The sequence below is a fragment of the Macrobrachium rosenbergii genome, chromosome 24 (genome assembly GCF_040412425.1).
Source record: "Macrobrachium rosenbergii isolate ZJJX-2024 chromosome 24, ASM4041242v1, whole genome shotgun sequence".
Taxonomy (NCBI): domain Eukaryota; kingdom Metazoa; phylum Arthropoda; class Malacostraca; order Decapoda; family Palaemonidae; genus Macrobrachium; species Macrobrachium rosenbergii.
The window spans coordinates 27,759,175-27,783,735 of NC_089764.1; the positions used below are offsets into that span (position 1 = coordinate 27,759,175).

The following is a 24,561-nucleotide window of genomic DNA, read 5'->3' on the forward strand; positions in this document are numbered from 1 at the left end:
TCTCTCTCTCTCTCTCTCTCTCTCTCTCTCTCTCTCTCTCTCTCTCTCTCTCTCTCTCTCTCTCTCTCTACATCGTGTTATGAAACTTGCATATTGCTTATCCAGTGCTTTTTTAAAAATATAGACCGAAATCTAAATGGATACCTGACACCTTTCTCTACGTACTTACTCGTAGTTTTAATGCAAACCATAATCAAACTACTTTCAATTCACCTCCGTTTTGTACAAAAACTGGGTGTCATGCTACTCACATTTAGACTGACGAAAGCACCCCTTGTCTCTCCGGTTCTTCAGATAAGGCTACCTGTGGAAAAGCACAGAAAATTAACAGAATATGAAATGAATAGCATATCAAAGTGCAACATGAAATGAATGAATGAATAGCATACGTGCAACATGAAATGAATAGCTTAATTTTTCAAATGCAATATACAATGATAGCTGAAAGGCATTGTTTGTAATAGCATGAAAAGAACCTATTTGAACTGGCAATTTCTTTCATCATCTAACTGCTAAAAAAAAAATTATTCTGCTCATTAAGAAACTATCAGAGAGAGAGAGAGAGAGAGAGAGAGAGAGAGAGAGAGAGAGAGAGAGAGAGAGAGAGATCTCCTCCAAAACAACATCGTAGCGAGACGATCTTTCTCTTTCTCTCTATCCTTCTCTATCTCTCTTCAGCCTCAATTGCTGGTCAAAGAGTTAATTTTGCTAAAATGAATAACGTGATGAGTTTTGGGGGGAATCCATTTGAAAATGAACTCGTCTGAAATAAGAAGAATGACAGGTTGACGTGTAATTATTTGCTGGTGAAATATAACGTCAAAAGTGGCATTGCTGTAATTACTGTAATTCATGAAAATGGAATATTTGGGGAAGAATATTGAAGTAGCTTCATGAACATAAGGTAGATATACTGTTAATGCATCATAGATGTATGATATAAACTTAATGATACAAAAATATAAAACTTTAAGAATGCTGGCATCAGCACATAAACACTTGTACTAACTCTTGGTGTTGATTATAAGAAAAATGGGAAATGTAATAATACAGATAGCTTATTTTCTCTGACAGATCACATAAAAGAAGACCACTGATGTTGTACCAGTTCAATGTTTCAGAGAAAGAAGTTTCCATCTTATCAATAATTTGTCTTATAGGTGCTTGCAATACTGTAATGATATTTTTAAGGTCCATGTTGCACCATACTTCGATTATAAGGGAACTGATAACATTTCAAGACAAAAAGACCTTCCAATCACTCAAATAGCATTTGCAAGGATACACTTTATTAACTTAGCCTCTTGTTCTTCAATACGATGCGGCGAGGGTTAGGCACAAGGGTCGCAAGTATGTGGAACAGAGACTTAAGTGGCAAACCCGGGGCAGACCGAAGGGTTCACTAAGCTATGCCCATGTTCTTCGAAGTTAAAGTGGCATAATGTTAGCTAGATTTAAAATTATAATTATCCCCTTTACTACGTAATATTTGACACCCTCATATCAACGAAGCATAACATGAGCCTTGACTCTGGCACAAGGACGTTGGAGAAGCTCGAAATTTCCTATCAAAAATATCTTTAAAACTCCAATCAGAAAACACTCACAAGGACTCAGGTGACCAACCGATGGATGTGAAAAAAAACCCCTTTCAAGAAACTTGGGAATTCAAGATTTCCGAAACACACAAATTAGCCTCGTTTGAAGTGGTTTAGCTCTTTAGATGTAATGGAAAGTGATAAAAAAAAATAATAGGCCACCACTGATGGTATTAGGCTAACAGTAAATACTGTCAGAGTGCAGTATTTTACTCAAAAGGATACACTGAGAGGCCAAATTCTGCGAGGAACATCTTTTCAAGACACAAAAAAATTTTCAGCAAATAAATGCCAATATCCTAAAACGGGTATTTTGACTCAACTTTCCCTTACTACAACAAAGGAACGAATGACCTCGAAAAAAAATGTGGTTACCAAGTGATAAAAAGCGAAGAAAATTCAAGTCCTTCCCATTTCTCCACAACTCAGTTAAAAATCTGGACTGTCAAAATCTGCCAATTTGTTTTATCCAAATCAAAAGACATGAATGTCGTTTCATTCTACATGTATTCATTAAAAGATTACGTTCACAAGGTCACTATGAGGCAGTGCGATGCATTAACCCCTCTTCATAAATCAAGACGCTCTCCAAAATCTCCGGACCATTTATCTTCCTCCTAACCCCCAGCATCAAGTATACGAGAACACTATATATATGTATGTATGTATGTATGCATATATATATATATATATATATATATATATATATATATATATATATATATATATATATATACTGTATATATATATATATATATATATATATATATATATATATATATATATATATATATATATATATATCTCATATATAACGCAGTATGAGCCGCCCCATGAAACTTTAATCACAGCCCGGTGGTGGCCTATCCTATATCGTTGCCAGAGGCATGATTATAGTTAACTTTAACCTTTAATAAAATAAAAACTACTGAGGCTAGAGGGCTGCAACTTGGCATGTTTGATGATTGGAGGGTGGATGATCAACATACCAATTTGCAGCCCTCTAGCCCCAGTAGTTTTTAAGATCAGAGGGCGGACAGAAAAAGTGCGGACGGACAGACAAGGCCAAAGCCGGCACAATAGTGTTCTTTTCAGAAAACTAAAACTAAACAAACGAGTCAGTTCAAGGTCACAGAAACATTTCCATTCGTAAAGGGAGAAGATATTTTCCCGATTACAGGAGATCGAGAGAAAACAAACTTTCTTAATGAATATCGAAGCAGAAGTGACCCAGGAAGGAGCAGCAACTTGACAAATTAGCAGCAAAAATTCCAGATTACCTCAGAAGGGGATCCAACAAAGTTGAATGAGGAACTGTCGCCTACAGGTCACCATCCTTTAAAAAAAAAGAATTAGTGAAAACTATCATATCAAGATTATTCTAGAGAAATGAGACAGTTTATGATGCATTAGTCAGTTGTCGATATTTGGGCGATGCAACTGAATAGAACATCAAGGAATAAATACAAAAGGTAGGTTATAGCATCAAAAAGGACAAATACCTAAATACCACCTATGCAAAAGAGAGAGAGAGAGAGAGAGAGAGAGAGAGAGAGAGAGAGAGAGAGAGAGAGAGAGAGAGCGAAACATACTTCCAGAGCATAACATTCAAGCATAATGGAGAACAAAATACGAAAGAAAATATACGACATCAAATCAGGTTTAGAAACTCCATCCTCTGGTGCAACTTAAAAATAAATGTATTATTTACATAAGTCACAAGTGAAATGTTCAATCTTTGGATTTAAGTAAGAAATAGAAGGCAATTACTAACAGGAATTTCACGCAGGCCAACTTTATTAAACAGTCCCTCAGTACTCTTTCGGTAGTGAACTATATTTCTTTATATCTATGCCTTTGCATCCTTCTATTTGGAATGAAATATAAATGTAAATAAAAAATGATAATGCTTTTGTCACATTCAAAAGCTGTGTTAGATTTTGCTTCAAATCCGGCTGCAGCTTTTAAAACAGTATAAACGGAAGACAAAGATCAATAACATAGCTGGAAAAACATAAAAGAAAAAGCCGAACCAAAATGTTGTTCCATCCAAAATGAGAGAAACGAAAAACATGATTTTTCAGCTTTGTTTTCTCTCTATTACTGAACACCCAATACTAAATCCTAGCTACAAAAAATGAACTATATGAAAAACTGTTAATATGAGGTAAAAATGAATTGCGTACAGTGTATATAGTACACGTATCCTTAGGTTCTCTCTCTCTCTCTCTCTCTCTCTCTCTCTCTCTCTCTCTCTCTCTCTCTCTCTCTCTCTCTTTCCGCAAGACACCATAAAAGAATGACATGTTCTGGCGTTGGGAGAGACAGACCATATCCCAGAACTCTCCCGAGACTCGGCGGAAATGGAATAAATCAATCTCCAATCCAAGAGAGAATCCTTCGGAGTGGTCCAACGAAATCCAATAGAATAAATGTCATCCAAAGACGCCCTTTCATGACGACCATGGATGCTTCTACAGGGGACTTGGGGTGGGGGGGGGGGGAGGTCGAGGTGGGAGAGGGTGGGGTGGCTCTCCAGTTAAAAGAGATATCCTGGAAGGCACAGCTTATTCTAGTATAATATGTAAGGGGAGAAGGGAGACGAAATGTAGGTCGTTTTTATCACTTAATTATTTTTAAAAGACAGATCATCTGCCCGGTCAGTGTAAAAAAAAAAAAAACTTATCTCTCTACCAGAGCAAGGTAAAAAAACCCCCTTTTTTACAACTCATCATTGCCGTAAATGTACAAAAGTTTCTTTTGCAAACAAGACCTAATAATTACACGCTACCGAATTTCGACAAATATTCAAAACTTTTATGAACGTTCATGAAGGAAATAATCTCGTACGGAGCGCCTTCAGTAGCTAACTGTGCATAAAAGCGAAATCACCAACTTACAGAAAGGCCATTAAAAGTGTACAGAAAATCTCAAGACATGAAAATTAGTTTTCAATGAAATAATTTTACGCAAGCCGACAAGACTTGTCAAAACCACGAAAACGTGATGGTCTACTTCTGAAAATGCAGAAGGAAATAAAATTAATTACAACGGAGACAAAGTGAAAATCCTAATAACTATTCAAAACAAGTGTAAAATAAATAGCCCGAACACTAACCAAGTAAGAGAGAGAGAGAGAGAGAGAGAGAGAGAGAGAGAGAGAGAGAGAGAGAGAGAGAAAATATTACGCAAGTCGCCTCGTTCTCGACAATACAAAAGACGGCGCTACATTGTTGACATTAAAAGGAGTTAATTCCTAGAATTTACTAAACATTTTTATTATATTTTTAAGACGTCAGATGATGCATGCTAGAAAAATTTAAGTATACCTTAGTTTAACCAGACCACTGAGGAGCTGATTAACAGCTCTCCTAGGGCTGGCCCGAAGGATTAGACTTATTTTACGTGGCTAAGAACCAATTGGTTACCTAGCAACGGGACCTACAGCTTATTGTGAAATCCGAACCACATTATACCGAGAAATGAATTTCTATCACCAGAAATAAATTCCTCTAATTCTTCATTAGCCGGCCGGAGATTCGAACGAGGGCCTAGCAGAGTACTAGCCGAGAGCTCTACCGACTCGTCCGACGAGGAACTAAAAATGAAGGGTAGTGAAGTTTTGAAAAATTCGATAACTGACTAAGGGGTTACTAAGTCTAAGTGTGTATATATATATATATAATGATATAACTATAATAGAGCTATGATATATATATATATATATATATATATACATATATATATATATATATATATATATATATATATATATATATATATATATATATATATATATGACCATATTTAAAAGCAACAGACTGCAAGAACAACCAAGTAAATGAGGAATCATAATAGCCTCAAGCATCTATAACAATCAGAATAAAAAAACAAAAGTCCAAAATCCTGATGACGGACAGAACTTACAGGAAGGTATACACTAAAGGTAAACAAAATATCAGCTGTCATATCCTTAAAGAGTAACAGCCACAAAGCTTGGTGCTCTTCTAAATGTTCATGACTCTAAAATAAACTACACAAGCAACTGAAGGAAAAAACCCTGAAACCATTAAACCTTGACGAAACTTAAATAAAATTTCGCACGAAATAACAAATCTGGTGGGAAACAAAACGACGGCATTTTGGAGCCAAGAAGCCAAACAACGCACTACAACTCAGACCGCCTTAATTGGACCGGAACTGACGAGCACAAGTGACTGTAATGATTATGAGGTTCCAGGAAGCAACAGCCGCTTCGTGATCTTCAGAGGTTATTATCAGTTATAAGACTGGGGAAAAGCGTTATGATTCCTAAGGTCCCGAGAAGCGTGCAAAATGATGAAAGGTGTTTCAGCAGGACGCGGCGGTGCTTGATTAAAAATAGAAAGGCAGACCTATCTTAATATTATATTTCTTTTGATTGAAATTACAAAGATCGTTATTTTTCCTTCGCTTCTTACATTATCACAGGGTGGAATACCAGGACAGGAAAACATAAAGCAACAGGAAGATTTTCATGCAATAGAAAACATTAGCATACTTTCTTCCACAATTAACGTATTTTGGAAATGTAGATTTTTCTGCTTCCAGTGGTCTGTCACAGACACACACACACACACACACACACACATATATATATATATATATATATATATATATATATATATATATATATATAAATATATATATATATATATATATATATATATATATATATATATATATATATATATATATATATATATATATATATATATATATATAAATATAAATATATATGTATATATATATATATATATATATATATATATATATATATATATATATATATATATATATATATATATATATATATATATATATGATGTGTGTTTATGTATGCACCTAAGTTTTCATATACTCAGGTCTGATTACCGTTCAACAATCTCCAAACTATACATTAACATCTCTCGCTGTAAAAGCTAACAGCATTACTATATTAAAACAAAGGAAAGATAAACATCAAAGAAACGAACCATCCCAGCTTTTCACAGCGGAAGCTCATTCCCCCATTAGGGATAAAATTTCAGTCGACTCTCATCAACTCTGAATCAAGGAAACTCATCCAGCGCAATTTTTATCTGACGATGCACAAGTTCGTAACCATAAAAATCCTCCTTTACAAAAGAAGGCAGGTCTGTAATCCGTTCGGTTCAAAATTAGACTTTCCAAAAAGTTTCGCTTTAGGGCCGAGTCAATATGCAGGCGAACGACCCGAAGCGGAAAAAATGTATATATTTTGAAAAAATGATGCTCGTGTCCCCGACTGATTTAATTTTGTTGAATTTCAAAGGCTCAATCACGATCGCTAACGGCATATTTATGATGGTGTTATCTCTTCAGGAAATTAATTCATCAGTGAGAGAACCGGGTTTATATGGAAATATGCGATTTCACTGAACGCCTAAAAATGCCTGATAACACTGGAATTAACAAAAACTGCCCTAATTTACAGAGAACGTTAAAATAATCTATGCATTTACAATATCTCTGTAATGGTTTGAAAGATTTAAACACAGAATCATTAAACTCTATAATATAATAATGTTTGAGTATCAGAAGGTTTGAGAGCTTTCCTTTGTAAAGGTCTTCATTCAAAATGGTGGTAATTTGAATCTTGGGCTTAGAAGTAATTAGTAATACGACCTGAAATGGTCTGCTTCCAGGATGTTGTTTGAAGCCTTCAGCGCTGCATTTACCTCCCAGCTAAGAAACTGAGGTAACGATGAAGAAGTTGTAAGCACTCGAACAACTTTGAAATTCATCGCCAAAAGATTTTGACACTTATCTCAAAACACTTTTGACTTTCCAAGAAACTGAGGTAGCTATGAAGAAGTTGTAAGCACTCGAACAACTTTGAAATTCATCACCAAAAGATTTTGACACTTATCTCAAAAGATTTTTTACTTCTATTAACTAAAATGCTCTTGCATCAGAAAAGAAACCTAGAAATAATAACGTTAGAAGCGAATTTACAAGAACGTCAAATTTATCCCAGTTGCGATAAACAAATAAAATAAGAGGAAAAAATAAAAAGAAATTGGAACGAATTAATAAGCCAAAGGCAGGTTTTAAAAGCTAAATTAAATAAAACAACATCACCAATTTATAGCTGGGGTTCAGTGAGCTCCAAGTAGGAAACCACAGGATTTGTCTAGAATTTTTACCACAAAGGGCATCGTACCTCTGCCCTCTTAATAAGACAGACATCGAAACATCCTCGTTCTTCACAAGATCTCGAAATCATGTTTCAGAACGAATGTCGGATGTTCTTGCGAAGAGAAGAACTCCCATAAAAGGAGGAGATTTATGGCGCAGAGTCGCAGCCATTGATCTTGGAATGTCTTGGACGAATTTGCCTTCTTGTACAGCGGATGTCTTCTGTGGCGAGGAGAGAGGAAGGGAATTGGTAAGGAACAGTCAGCATAATGTATCAAGAAAGAACACGAATAATATTAACGTTGGTCATGAACAATGAAAATGGACATTAGCAATAAAGCTGATATGAAAAACTGATAAATTTATTAACGAAGAACAAGCTAATGGAGAATCCTAGCAATAAAAAGTAATATAAAACGATTAAACGAAAGGGAAGGAATTGGAACCAATAATAAGAACAGAAATGTGTAAATGTGAATGGAAAGGAAATTGCAGAGAAAATATGGAACAGAAATGAGCATTTCTCATAACGAAAGAAATACTATTTGATGTCCATCATAACTTGGAAACAAGACTGAAAATAATTGTCGTGAGATGATACTCAGAGGGAATACGTGTTAATGGGGGTGTCAAAGTGATAAAACTATCGTTAACAATGCAGGATAAATATATATAAAATTATATGTGAAACCAATTCAATAATTACAACGTAACCACCTTAAGAAAGGACTGCCAGATATTAAACAGTCAAAGGAGTTGTTTCTGAAATAAAGTCCATGTTAACGGGACCCTTAAAGATTATTCCATGCATATAAGCTAGAATCCCAAGTTTGATGTGAGTCCTAAGCTCGCTTTTGAGGACATTAGGGGATCAATACCTAACACAATGATATCCGAGATTGTGAGGAATTGTCGAAGGCAATTTATGAAAATGGAAGAAACAGCATGATAATATCGAGTTGCATAAAGGGACTGCGTGTTTATGGGCGATAGACAGACATTTTCCATGTTCCTATATATAAATCAAATAGATACATATATATATATATATATATATATATATATATATATATATATATATATATATATATATATATATATATATATATATATATATATATATATATATATATATATAGTTCCACGATGATGCAATCATCTCCCATCTTCGTATATAAAACGTAAATGGGGTTCCCATCAGTTATCGACATTTAGAGCAAAACCCTTTCTCGTAAAATAGTCATTCTGTCATTCAGTCATCTGACTTAAAGTCATCGTCCTACCTTATGCACTTATTGTCAAAATACATCAAGAATACTGTCGATGTCACGAATGACTGTAGACTATGATCGTCGCTCTGCAAACTCTGTAGTTTTGTAAGACTATCTAAAACTTGTTAAGAAAATCCCGACCGCGTTTTCTATAATTATGCAAAATTATTAACTCATATCTGGCGTAATAATAATAATAAGTTTTCGTATCCGTGAAATAAAAACAAATCCTGTTTAAAAAAACAAGTAACGAAATTTTAAATATATAAATCATTTTAATTTCTCCCTCTCTCTCTCTCTCTCTCTCTCTCTCTCTCTCTCTCTCTCTCTCTCTCTCTCTCTCATCAGACTACATTTAAACTTTCAACCCAAATGGAAGGTAGAGAGGAACCTGACAGTCACAAATGGTAATACTCTCTCTCTCTCTCTCTCTCTCTCTCTCTCTCTCTCTCTCTCTCTCTCTCTCTCTCTCTCTCTCATCAGAAGACATTTAAACTTTCAAGCACAAATGGAAGGTAAGAGAGAGCTTGACGGTCACAAATGGTAATACTCTCTCTCTCTCTCTCTCTCTCTCTCTCTCTCTCTCTCTCTCTCTCTCTCTCTCTCTCTCTCTCATCAGACGACAATTAAACTTTCAACACAAATGGAAGGTAAGAGGGGGCTTGACGGTCACAAATGGTAATACTCTCTCTCTCTCTCTCTCTCTCTCTCTCTCTCTCTCTCTCTCTCTCTCTCTCTCTCTCTCTCTCTCTCTCTCTCTCATCAGACGACATTTAAACTTTCAACACAAATGGAAGGTAAGAGGGAACTTGACGGTCACAAATGGTAATACACACACACACACACTCTCTCTCTCTCTCTCTCTCTCTCTCTCTCTCTCTCTCTCATCAGACGACAATTAAACTTTCAACACAAATGGAAGGTAAGAGGGAATTCGACGGTCACAAATGGTAATACTCTCTCTCTCTCTCTCTCTCTCTCTCTCTCTCTCTCTCTCTCTCTCTCTCATCCAACGACAATTCAAGACTCTTCTAATGTGACTTTCAACTTCCATCCCAAATGAAACGTAAAAAGGTGAACTTGACCGTTACAAATAGAAACAGAACCTGAACTGAAGTTCCCGAATATATTTCCCCGTGAAAAATTCCCTGAATTACGTTAATTATTTCCCATAAGCTCACAAATGTGAGGACTTCGAGACCAGCTTGCTCTCATTTCAAAATGAGTCTCGCACAGGTTGAGATTTAATTATAGTTTATCCCTTGCGGCAATTTACTTTTGTACGAAGTTGGGCCATTTCATTATTTATATACTCTTTTTAATCGATATTTTTTTTTTACTTGCGTTATTCTGTGGCATAATAATCAGACATTTTTGAAATTTATTAGTGCAAGATCAGTTCTGACTATTTCGTTTTACATCCTTGTGAATGCTATTGAAAATATACTTGACATTCTTATTCATTTGCCGCATTTTAAAATATGTTTGATGCAGACCCTATGGAATTTTTAATTTTCTTCAAATTTCCCTTCATGTGGAATTACAAAACCATTTTCATTTATCGTTATTTCGTTCCATCATTACAAGACTGTCGTAACTTTTGAAAACATACCTCCTTGCCCATTTAATTCTTCTTTTGGTAATAAAGTCGTAATTTCTTTTGGCCGAGAGATGGCGCTGGGAAGATTTAAAATCAAAATCTGTTTCAGTTACAGGACTTTGAAACTTTAAAACGCTTCTCCTGAAAAATCAAGATTTTGGAGTTACGACAGTCTTGTAATGATGGAGCGATTTGTTCCGTTTGTATTAATTAAAACTTTTATATTAATTTCTTCCGCTGTAGTCGTTTAAAATCTGTTTCAGTGCAGACTAACACACTTCTTTTATTTATTTTGTTGTGAATTATTTTTTGCTTGAAATATTTTGATACACGCTGACAGTCGGTGAGAAGAATTATTTAGGTATTTGAAGATCGAATGTCATACGGTATGGCTGAATAAATATATGGTTTCCTTTCGATATTCAGGAAAGGCAACAGGCAGAAGCATATTACAGAAACAGTTGATGAAAATCAAATACAGGTTAACGTACCCGACAGACGTAAAACCAGTATTTTCTAAATATGTATCTTTTTACTAGAATTCAGTTTATTTGTTAATCATTTTTCCGCTTCTCTCTGTTTTACTCATTGTTCGTATGCAGTCATTCTATTTTGCAGAATCACGCTTCGCAATCTAAATGTCTTCCCAACTTGTTTTGCATAATAATCGTTCATGCGTATTCATACCCACATAGTTTAGCTATTCATTACCGATCCCATACTCTCCCACTTACCACTTTTTCATCGTCTACCATAATAATAATTATTGCTCTTTTATTCATTCTCAACGTTTACCATTTCCTCGTTCATTTCCTTCGTGCCAACTTATGTCCCTCATTCTCAGTTTTCCTTGGAGTGCCATTGCCGAATAATTTCACAGTAACAAACAGCGAGCATTCGACTTTCCTTCTCGCCTGTGAGCAATTAGGTTATTTGCACAGTCGGTGTATCTAGAATAGATCTGAATCTCGCATGGTCCCTTGTCTCAATCATTCTTAAGCATCCATGTGACAATCTTTTCGTTATGAATAATAAATGACAGAGGAAAAGACAGAGATTCCTATGAGAGAGAGAGAGAGAGAGAGAGAGAGAGAGAGAGAGAGAGAGAGAGAGAGTCCTAGTCTTATCAAAACAACAGTCTTGTATCATCGTACAAGAATGACTCGCTCCAGTAGCATATGTCACATTAGCGTTAATGAGGCTAAAGTTACTGCTAATGACGACGCTCGACTTGCAACCACCCTCGTTTGCAGCCACTCAGCTCTGCATCAAAAGCGAGAGAGAGAGAGAGAGAGAGAGAGAGAGAGAGAGAGAGAGAGAGAGAGAGAGAGAGAGAGAGACATCCTTGCTCTGCTGAAAGACCCCGCTTATCTTACCACGTAAGAAGCAGTATACTTGGGAGTTTAATTTAATCTATCTATCTATATCTATCTATCTATATATATATATATATATATATTATATAATATGCATATATATAATAACTCATCAAATATATTAATATATTTTTGGATATTGCATCGTAGGTAACTCATCAAATATATTGTTTGCATTACGTCCAATTAAGTTCATTAATACAGCATCGATAACTGCACAAATGCTTAATATAAAAATATTACTTACCCATACCAAAAAAAAGGAGGGATATATTATGCTTTACTGCTTGTGCAGCAAAGCACAATATATAATGGTTGGTATAAACGGCAGTAAATCCACATATATAAGTAAAATGACAACATACTGTAGTTATTCACGATGCAAAGCAAAATGGATATTTCAGCTGATTTTTTTATTCAGTGTAATATTTTTTTCTGCGTCTTATTTCTACCTGTCATTTTCGTACATTCTTTTCGTTAGTTTGTATATTTTACCAAATGAGATAAAGTCCTTCTATTGGACTTTAAAATACTGGCTAAATAAAAGCTGCTTATAAATACCTCCTTCCTTCCAAATTAAGCTAAAATGCCTATAAAATATATATCAAAATTAGAAAATAAAGTTCAAATCTACTTAAAAATATGGGAGTCTTAAATTTTTTATTTTAATCACATGCTTTCTTAATATCTACTTCATAAACTAATACGTGAAGACAGTAAATACCTACTGAAGACAGTAGGTATTAAATCTGAAGAAATTCAGCAGTATGTGATTAACTGATAGCAATGTACACAACGATTCCAAACTGGTGTACCGCTATCATTCAAAATGTAATTATGAATTAATCTAGTTTGTGTAATAAGTAATCTAATTACAGAGACTTCGACTTTCGAGTCACATTGATATAAGAGCCACTGTTTACTTCAAGGTCATATATTTCTATTTTTTCCATAATAATAATAATAATAATAATAATAATAATAATAATAATAATAATAATAATAATAATAATATTTTTTCTTATAATTTGGTAGACACTGAGAGTCTCAGGGTAGAAATTGCCTCTAAATCCTCTGTGTATCAACTGTGTTTATTTTCGTGGACTGAAGTGAACAAATCATGGTGCTGTTCCCTTCATTTGTGGGTCCCGTCACCAAACCTTTAATAAATGAGAACAAATGCCCTTCTTACCCATAACCCCCGTCCCACCCTACCCAGCACACACCACCTACAACCCGGTCATCCGCCCCCACCATCCCCCAGCGAAAATGTAATTCTACGCCTCACTAATGCTGCGTTTAGAAGATTAAAATTAATTAGCGGATTTCAGGTTTCATTTCATGCAGCGCTCAGTCTAATAGACTCGTTATTCCCTTTGCCTGATTTGTGCTTTGCCAGTCTGGAATTTCGAGGTTTGGAGTTTTGTCATGAATGATCAAAGCATTTTTTTTTTACCATTTCATGTAGCAAAAGGGGTCAATGATATGTGTGTATATGTAAGTATAAAAACATACATGCCTACAGCATATACATACACAAATATATATATATATATATATATATATATATATATATATATATATATATATATATATATATATATATATATATATATATATGTGTGTGTGTGTGTGTGTGTGTGTGTATGTGTGTGTGTGTGTGTGTGTGTTTGTTTGTGCGTGTGTGCAAGTACCACTCCCCATAAACAGTAAGGTCCCAAAGTAAAGATAATAATCGCTTGCACATTTACTTCTAAATTTATAAAATATGGATGAAACCGCTGGCATAAGGCCTCAACGTAACAAACGCTCCACTTACGCACTCCTAGGACTGATCAACAACGCAGAGATCCCGCTCCTCAAATGTTACGTCATTTAATTCTGTCTTGCACGAAATATTGGGTTCCATGGACATCAAAACATGGTGGAATTTATTTTTCCTTCTTTTTATCAAACACTTATTCATTCTTTATCCTTTTTGCTATACTAACCTGCTATCATCTAATTTCTTCACTAAAACAAGCCACCTTCAACGACTGATCGATTTATAACTCAACCTCGACGATTGGTCCGCTGGTATAGTGGTTAGTGTCGTGGCATGCCACTCAGATGTCGCAGGTTCGCGTCTCCCTCAGGGCGATGAAGAATCACTGGCTCTGTATCATGATCAGTTACTGCTGCAGTGTGGGGTCTGCGGTGGGATGCTGAAACCAACATTCTTTGGAAGCTTGAATTTCAAGTCAATGGCCCCTATGCGATTGTTCCATGTGAATAGGTTTCATCTATTGAAATAATAATATTAAATAATTATAACTTTACTGAATCTCCACATTTCTCACTCTCTAACTTCTTTCTTTTCTTCACATATCATAATTCATAAATATATAAAATTCATTTCAGCACCTGACATAATTTATTTAGCTTCCTCATTTCATTTTTTGCAATAGGGAAGCTGCCTCAGTGTGAGGCATTTTATTTTTTTTTTCTAACCACTGCGGCCTTCATGAGGTAGGCTACTTGCACAGATTGGAACTTTTGTGGGATTGTAATTACTAATCGCATTTACTATAATGAATGGGAGTGCGTGTCTATTAGTAATTATTCACGATAAAACGAACCTTTTTGGTATGTTGTATCACTTCATTTCTGTACCAGTGGGTAATTATAATATCCAAAATTGCGCTCCGGATGACCCAATTAAAACTGGGTCGACGAGAATTACGTTCGTCATAGAGTTTGTTTCTCTATTTCTGTTTAGCCTTTTCATTGCTAATTGTTTATGTATCTTCCTGGTTTATCGAGATGATCGGATTGGCTGAAATTGAAAATGTTGATGTGTCCTCCTAGCTGATCGAGACTTTAATTAATAATTGATATCATAATCATATCTTGGCTGAATGGAAAATAAAAGAGGACACAAGGGCTCGTGGGGAATCTAATCCCTTGACAGATTTATGCTGGATGATGTTATTTACCAAGAGAGTCATAAAGTGTCATAAGGTGCGTTTTTATTTTGTTTGAAATATGTGGCAGGTGGATTAATGATATCCGGGATGGGGTCGTTTCTTACTATTTTCTTTCATCAACTTTTCTGATTTTTAAATCATCGTTGTTGCCCTAAAAAAAGTTTAATTTTTTTAAGGAAAAATATATTCTATAATGAATCGGGATTGGGTGATTTTCAAAAGTAGTGGAAAGCTGCTCTATACTTTCCTGTTTAAAGAAAAATATTTCAGCAAGCGTACTAGGGCAAATCTCTTATATTAACTGAATTAATATTTTGAGCCATTAAAGTGAATAATGCGCCGAAGGAACTTCGGCGCAATCGAGTTTTCTGTACAGCGTATAATGCTGTATGAAACTCTCAGCCGCGGCCCATGAAACTCATAGCCATAGCCCGGTGGTGGCCAGTGTTGTTGGCACAAATAAAAATTACTGATGCTAGAGGACTGCAATTTGGTATGTTTGATTTAGGATGTGAGGGCGGACGGACAGACGAAAAACCTCAATAGTTTTCTTTTACAGAAAACTAAATAATCAAAACACAACAGTTTTGTTTAACTGAAATGATTTTCAATGCGAGAAAAAATCCACGTAAATGGTTACAAGTGACAGCTCAGGCCTTCAGTAACCAACAAAAGGTTAGTAGAGTTTACTTCAGAGCATAACGTAATGGACTCTGAAAACAAATAGTTCAATCACGACTGTTATGGAAGTAACATTGGTTTATCAGATCAGCTCTGAGTGGTTTGTCTGATGTCACAAAAATTTTCAATAAGGATGATTAAAAAATGTTGCCAAGAATGTTATTACCAATACTTATAAAATTTTTTGAAGGGATATTGCTTGCTTAATTCAAAAAATGTTAATATAGAACATGAAGAACATCAAAAAAATACTACTACTATCTAACCACTTCAAAATGTATATATAAAAGATGTTTAGTGTAATAAGCGCAATTGTCGCTTCTCAGGTAATATTGCTTGACTTAGTGAATTTTTAAATTGGATTTTAAATTATTATTACTACAACCGAGAAGGCAATCTCTCTCTCTCTCTCTCTCTCTCTCTCTCTCTCTCTCTCTCTCTCTCTCTCTCTCTCTCTCTCTCTCTCTCTCTCCAAAAACAACTGAATGGAGGCAAAATCATTTGCAGAAAAAGACAAGATTTCCTCCTCCTCTCTCTCTCTCTCTCTCTCTCTCTCTCTCTCTCTCTCTCTCTCTCTCTCTCTCTCTCTCTCTCTCTGAAAATTAATATCCTGTGTCGCTTTCTTGAAGTAAAATGTTCCTATGCAATCATATCACACAAGGACTCTAATTTCCCTAGCTCTATCTATCTATCTATCTATCTATCTATCTATCTATCTATCTATCTATCTATCTATCGGTTTGTTCTGTCTGCTTGTCTATCCATAAATCATTTTTCTAAAAATCCGTGAGGAAAAACAACTTACAGTAGTTATATGTTCGTGAACAATTCACGACTTTCTCTTTCAAAATAAACGTTATTTTGTTGCTATTCCGTAAAAGCTTATGTGTTAGGCAAGGGAGAGAGAGAGAGAGAGAGAGAGAGAGAGAGAGAGAGAGAGAGAGAGAGAGAGAGAGAGAGAGAGAGAGTCAGCAAAATTACGGTAGTTTGTCTTTGTACGCTGCCATGTTTTATGTCGTCAGTGTCACTTTCCACAACTGCAATTGCCTCTCTCTCTCTCTCTCTCTCTCTCTCTCTCTCTCTCTCTCTCTCTCTCTCTCTCTCTCTCTCTCTCTCTCTCATTTGTAAAGCAATTTTCAGCCACGAAATGAAAAACTGAAGGAAGACATGCAAAGCTTTTTATTTAACAAGGAGAATGGAACTGGGTGCGTTGTCCCCTTGAATAAATCCTTGTTATTTATTTACATCATTATTTTCAGCAAAGGACCCTGAAAGGCACCTGGCCTTAGTTGATATGAAAGTGATTCAGTCTTTTCCATCACGAAACTAAACAAATTTCCGCTCAACATATTCTTGCAAAACAAGTTCATTAACCACAGCAGGTACTACTATCCAAACATCAAGTTCTTCCCGGTTTAATTACCGAAAACGGCTTTACCTTGCTTGAAGGGAATATGTTTCTTGAACAAGAATGCCAACATGCAGCGGCAAATACAGTTATTATTTCTTTCTGTTATTATTTTTCATTAGCTTATTATTTTACTATTTATTATTATCTTCTCAATTTATTATCTATTATCACCTATTCCTAGTCCGAAATTCAGAAATTTAATCAGTAGCTGTAAATGTAAATACAAATTCATGCCTTGCCTGCTAACAGTCCAAACGCTTTTGATAGAATCCTATCGACCATAGGCGATGATATACCATAGTCTATCAAACACTGAGCGAGACCAAAGAAGTGAAAATGCTCTTTTCTGGTGATGACAGATGTAATTTATGACAAGCCAAATTCTTCAAAAGAGAAAAGGCACCCATTGCACCCAACTGGACAGTGACAAGCTTAGCAAGCCTCGAAAATGCACTAGCGCAAATTTAGGGCTAGAGAAACTCGAAGGACCTTAGGAGATTTTCACGAGTCAAAGGCAAATTCATACAAAAGTCATCTTTGGCTACGTATGGACAAGAAGACAATACGGTTTCGCTTGCACCTTTGAATAGGTTAACTAAATTACAAACATTCTATTGGATTTTTCTACAGAAACGTCAGCAACAAACGAACATAAATTTTTGTAAACACACGTTTGCAACGCATCCATTTTTCTTGAAAAACACAAATAAGTCGATTCTGGAACTCACAGGCCAATAGCTTCCCTTTCAACAGGAATTGGAACTACGTAAACCACGTTATTTCTCTTAAAAACACATCACCAATTCTCGTTACAAGCCTGCAACTCGGCCCCGAAAGGCAAAACCAATTCTTTTTGAGATTCTATTCTTCCCTGTATGATGTGACTCGGGAAGTCACTTCGGGCTATTCCAAAAATGCGTTTCTCTCCCATTCAGGAAATGTCAATAACAATTTCCCCTCCCTACACGTTCTGAATTCACGTCTTCCTCTCACTACCTCACCCGGTGGGGTCCTCCTCTCCTACCGTCCTTTGGGCGGAAGAGGGGTAATACATAAAGCTTTTCTTCGGGGTAAAAAAAAAATGAGTACCCCAAGAAAAGGCGAAAAGAAAAATAAAACAAAAGAGTATTTTTCTTAAAACTGAACCAAGGAGATTTTACTCAAGGAGAAAAATTAAAAGAGGAGCAATATCTGTCAACGCGAAATATCAGAGGGACCTTTTCTGTAAAGGCAAAATGTGACAGAAGGATATTCAGTCACGGAATAAATTCAAAGGGAGAAAATATAAGAACAACACGAGATAAACATGTATACACAATGAGAAACTAACACACATATCCTAATGACTGAAGGATGAAGAAAACTGCGGATCAGAAGAAGAAGATCGAGTGTTTATGATGAAATATTTTAAACATTTTTCAGACAAGATTAAGGGAAATGCAGATTGAGAAAAACGAAGACATAAAGTGAAAACACACTTACCTGACCATCACCCCATTCACACACAAACATCAAGACGACGCATGCAAAACCGGACACCGAAACAGAGAGTAGTAAAGAAGGAAACGTGGGAACATGTCTCGGCTTTGTTGCAAAGCAAAGCTGCCCTCCTGCGCGCGTAATCAAATTGGAAGTGTCCTGGCATAAGTCTGGAACGCACACGCCGAATGTGATTGCGGACGTCTGACAGGATATGAGGGGTTGGGATGAAAAGAGGGGAATGGAGAAAGGAATGTAGGTGGGAACGAGGAGGAGGGGCCAAGATTCATTGTTTCGTGGTCGAGGAATTCGTGAATACTGCAATGTGACCCGGGGATTGACATTATACCTAGGAAAGTAGTTGTGCCTTCGTCTACAAGATACATATGACAGGATTCTATTTAATGTTTTATTTTTATTTGCTTCAAATGCAAATCATGCATATCGCTAAATGAAGGCTTAATATAAAAGAAGAAATCTTAGTACAGAGGGTGTAACTAACGATTTATTATAGACATGAAAAAAATATAACACGAAGGCCTACCGTAGAAGACACAATTCTAAAACGTATCATATTGGTTTATAATTATAAAGGCTTCATTACCTAAACATCCCATAAAAAACATACCTCCAGTATATGTGACCATTAGACTATAACAATATTTCAGGATTTAAAACGAAAAACAAGCAAAAAAAAAAAAAATACGTCACAGTGGCAGGGAAAGGTTTTGTTTCGACTCTGGAAGAAATGTACCGGAATTCGACAAGTTTGTGGGAATGTCTAACTTTTGTTGCCCTCAACTTTTTGGAGACGTCCTCTGTCTCACAAACCTGATACCCTCAGTGAGTTTGGTCTGCAAGGTCTGAATTCAATGTTCTTTCTTTTCCATCCTTAATAAAACATTTTCCATTATTTCACTGTGGTGGAGGTTGATGCAGTTCGGCTATAGTATTCCATTTGATCTCTACATATATTCGTCTGATGCGTTTCGGCTTTAGTGCTCCATTTGATTTGAATAAATATTCGTCTAAAAACAGACATAAACTCTCTTATACATCCTGGTACCTGAATTCGATTTTCGAGGACTCGGGACCAAGACCATACACTACCTGAGAGGGCTTCTTTTCACATTTCGGTTTGGAACAATTAGTTGCCTGACAGTGAACGTATCCAAAAACCCTGGAAAAGCAGGAATGTTGCAACTCCCTGCCAGTTTCTCGCCAAAGTTATTCATCTCAATCCTGCCACTTGATGATTGTGTCTGTCAAATTTCATCGAAACCCGCCGACTCTTTCTATACTGTAAAGGCTCATATTCATACTAGGTGAAAGCGTAGCCTGGGCAGCAGATGTGATCAGAGGCATAACTCGCATAATAGTTCACAGCAGAGAAAATGAAAAAATAAATAAATAAATAAGTAGATATATTAATATCTAATTATAAAATCACATCGATAAATAGTAAGCAATTAAGATACTTCAGAACTCAAGCTGTGTCGATTTCCATTTACTGTCTCCCAACAACGTCCACTGACCCTTTTCGCGGCTGTTGAATTCGCTAATAAATGCAAAGAGCCTGTTCGCTTCATTTTCTGCGATGTTCAAGCGGATAAAGTGGGCACAGGGATACCAGTGCAAGTAATAAACGATAGCACTAACGAAAGAAACAATTCAACTGGCACTCAAGAACAGAAAACCGCCAAAAAAAAAAAAAACACTGAACACAAATAAACTAGTTAGTAGTTATTAAGTTTTCTCTCTCTCTCTCTCTCTCTCTCTCTCTCTCTCTCTCTCTCTCTCTCTCTCTACACAAACACACGTACATATGTATATATATATATATATATATATATATATATGATAAATTATATACCTATATTATATATATATATATATATATATATATATATATATATATATACATACATATATATAGTATATTATAACCTTGAACTAGCTCGTACAAAACTTCAAGGATATAATCACCGTAAATGATTGACATGAATGAATAAACCAAAATCATATTCCAGGTTGATATGGATATTCGAGAAATTTTAGGGAGACAATGCCCTTGCTTTTAGCGATCCAAACACCATCGGTTCCCAGAACAAAGATGCTTCTTGGAAGGAAGAAAAGTTGGCGCATGCAAAATGCATTGCAAGTGTGCAAATAAATCTTATGTGGGTGTCAAGGGACGAAGCCTGTCCCGGGGAAAGATCACGCCCACCAAAATTCGGTAAAAGCCCAGTTTCACTCGACACTCCAATCAGTGTCGCGTGTGACCCCAGAGGGTGAGTAATGAAATATGGCAGCTCTCAGTCTCATACGAACGATGCGCCACACTTGTGGTACGATTGCCGTAACCCTGTTTAGTAAGGAAGGAATATAGAATTTAGGCCAAAGGCCAAGCGCTGGGTCCTATGAGGCCATTCAGCGCTGAAACGGAAATTGACAGCAGAAAGTTTTGAAAGGTGTAACAGGAGGAAAACCTCGCAGTTGCACTATAAAACAACTGTTAGGAGAAGGTGGATAGCAAGATGGAAGAAAGAGATTATGAATGGAGGTACAGTAAAAGGAATGAAAGGGGTTGCAGCTGGGGGCCGAAGGGACGCTGCGAAAACCCTAAATAATGCCTACAGTGCACCGCGTGACTTGCAATTACGGCACTAACCACGCCCCCCAACGGAGCAGCTCTGTTGAAGGGTTCTCGTACATTGTCAGGGAAACGTCAAAGATACGCCCTGGGTTGTCATAGCGTCCCTCCCAAGGTTGTCCTGAGCCTATCGCAGGACAAATTGCGAGTCATCGCGTTTATCGCAAGTTGTCATTGAGAAAAGGTTAATTTTCCGACAATCTAAGACAATTTACGGAGACTGGCAGACAGGCATACGACTATCGCAAAACAATTAGAGACAGCCTCGCAATATGTTGCGTCATCCAGGCGATACCCAACAGCCACAAATGAAGAATGAGTTTGATTTCATGCTGCAACAATTAAGGAAACGTGAGATTCTCCGAGACCTTCTACGACGTTTTTGTCGTTACCAGTGTCATTATCATCGTTACTTTAACAATAATAACTATTACTATTTTCCTAAATATATAGGTAACTTGACATTATATTATTAATTGTGACTATTACAAAAACTATAATTGTTATGGAATAATATTGTTATCAGAGACTCAACTTTTACCGTCAAGCGTATAATATTAACTGAATTGAAACTGTAAAACTAATAAGAGCGAACTCATACTTAATAATTTAATAAAATGAAATTTAATTCTAGCAAATGAAGTTTAATTCCAGCAAATGGAATTGAATTCCAATGAATTAATTTAATTCCAGCGAATGGAATTGAACTCCAACGAATGAAATTTAATTCCAGCAAATGGAATTGAATTCCAAGAAATAAAATTTAATTCCAGCGAATCGAACTGAATTCCAACGAATGAAATTTAATTCCAGCGGATGAAACTTACTTCCAGCAAATGAAATTTAATTCCATCGAATGAAATTTCAGCTCGTAAACAAAATTCCTACTTTCATACAGATTACCCTAATGAACACAATAACGATGCAAAACGCTTTTCACATAAGACTATTCGTAATAAACATATAACACTGAAGTCCTAAAAAGGAAACTTCACTTTTATAAACGAGATTCCCAGAACAAAGTTCATCCATCTTCATCTAAACTTTCGGCGTCTTTTCTTTTCAAAAAGTTTTCTTTTTTCTCCCCACGAGAGCTCCTTCCACGTTACTATACTTTTTCTTGGTGGGTGTGATAGCCCATTAAAATAAAACTACTATTCTAAAGAGCTCGTTTGGGTTACTATAAACTTCTGAAGAGGAGTTGAGAGGAATGAATAATTAATGCACGAATGTGGACGTATCTGACTCGAACAAAATTCAACCCACAGAATGTCAGTAACTGAAAATCAAGAACTATATTTTTCACAAACAATAACACATGCGGTAACCTCACTGGTTCCGTTATGGAGTGATCCAGTCAGTCACGAAGAAAGTGTTCCTTAGAATAACGGTCCTTCATACATGTTTGAAAAGAAAAAAACACTTGCTTTTGAATTAGGAAGCTCTTGAGGAAAATTTAAATGAGTCAATTTTCGGAGGATTTCCTTTCTCCGCTTCCGTAGCAGATGGCAGGTAAAGCGTCACTTTGATCTTCCATGTTATATCTCTAGACCTAAAAGGGTTTATAATTATACCTTCATTAGAGAGTACCTTTGTGATAAGTAGGGGAGGAGGTGTGTGTTTGTGCGTGTGTGTATGTGTGCGTGTGTGAACGAGTATTGGTGAAAGAATACAGATATCTCTGTCGCGTTCAACAGTTACCTCCAGGCTTTTTTAAAATCTAGGTGAACGAAATGAAACCGACAACTTTTCAAAGGATGAAAACGGCAGATAAACAATCACGATTACAGAGGGAGAAAAAGTCATCAAGAAGCAAATACGTTGCTCTTCAGTTTATAAACATTCCGTGACCCTTGGGTAAGATGAGACAGGTATTAAATCTTTGCAAAAACTGCGTCAACTATGGAAAAAAGGACCGAGTTTGCGTTTCCTCAATTTTCTTCAAATGGAGTAGTAAGTTGACAGTTTTATTCATGAAGTTCAAAAGTAAGGAACAAATAAAAAAATATGAATGCCTAAAACAAGTAAGAAACTACAGAACAAAAGTGTATAACTGAAACAAGTAAAAAAGTAAAGGTAGAAATGAAAGACAGCAATAATTACAACAAGCACATATAGTAAACAGAAGACTAATGTTCACAAACTTCATCATAAAATCAGACAACAAAATAAACGGGGAAACTCAGCCGAGTAATTAGACTCAAGAAGTTTCAACCCTTATTCCACCCAAGTTACAACTCATGATTGACACCGACTCAGTCACATTAAAAACCGCGTCTAAGAGAAGTCCAAGTTGCTCCGGCAACTTGCTGTGAAATTTAAATTGCTCTGATGAAAAGACGGAGATGGAGGGAGGAAAAATGGAAGGAGGAAAGTAAGAAGGAGGGAGAGGACGGCTGAGGGAGGGGTTTTGAGGGAGGTAGAAGGAAGTCATAAAAAGGTTACTCAGGCAACTTGCTATGAGATTTAAATGGCTCTGATGCTAAAAACATGGCGACGAGGGGAGGAAAAATGGATGAAGGAAAGTGAGGAGGGAGATGGCGGATTAGTTAGAGGTTTTGAGGGAGGTAGAAGGAAATCATAGAAAGGTTACTAAGGCAATTTACTATGACATTCAACTTGCTCTGATACCAAACATGGGGAAGGGGACAGGAAAATAGAAAGGAGGAGGAAAGTGAAGAGGAAGAGGCAAGGTGAGGGAGGGGTTCTGAGGAAGGCAGATGAGAATCAGAGAGAGAGAGAGAGAGAGAGAGAGAGAGAGAGAGAGAGAGAGAGAGCTGAAGACTGGAAATGGAAAATACAGTCGTAAAGAGGCCGAGATGCCATAAAGAATCCATTTGGGGAGATTTCATCATGTCCTTGTGGACGTGTAGCAGGAGAGATGGAAGATCTCCCTAACGTCCAGAACACTCGAAGAAAATACAAGAAAAAGGGGAGAATAAATGGAGGTGATGAAACGGAAGGAGGAGAAGAAGAAGAGGAAAAAGAGGAAAAACTCAGATTTGCGGATAAATACCTATAAAACAAGATACAGAAGATTCGAAAGAGTAATCTTAGAAATTAACATAGGATGACAGCAGTTTGTGTACGAGAGAGAGAGAGAGAGAGAGAGAGAGAGAGAGAGAGAGAGAGAGAGAGAGAGAGAGAGAGCGAGTATGCCTGATCAGGAATAATCATCTGGCATGATAAAATCCCAAGATGTATTATATAATAAGAGAATAGAATGTGAGCATTTCATCCAAGCATGAAAATATTGAGGCAAAAAAAAAAAAAGTCTGAATGAAGACATGATCAACAAATAAGACTTAGTAAATGTACGCTGATTATT

The 24,561-nt window shown here is 36.2% G+C and overlaps 1 long non-coding RNA gene across 1 annotated transcript in view; it reads right to left on the minus strand.

Moving 5' to 3' along the window:
* Positions 1 to 249: 249 nt before the first annotated feature.
* Positions 250 to 24,561, minus strand: part of LOC136851752 (uncharacterized) — a 93,210-nt gene continuing 68,898 nt past the window's right edge. Inside the window, exon 3 of the long non-coding RNA XR_010856969.1 lies at positions 250 to 304. This is a non-coding gene — a long non-coding RNA (uncharacterized lncRNA). The remainder of the gene's footprint in view (positions 305 to 24,561) is intronic.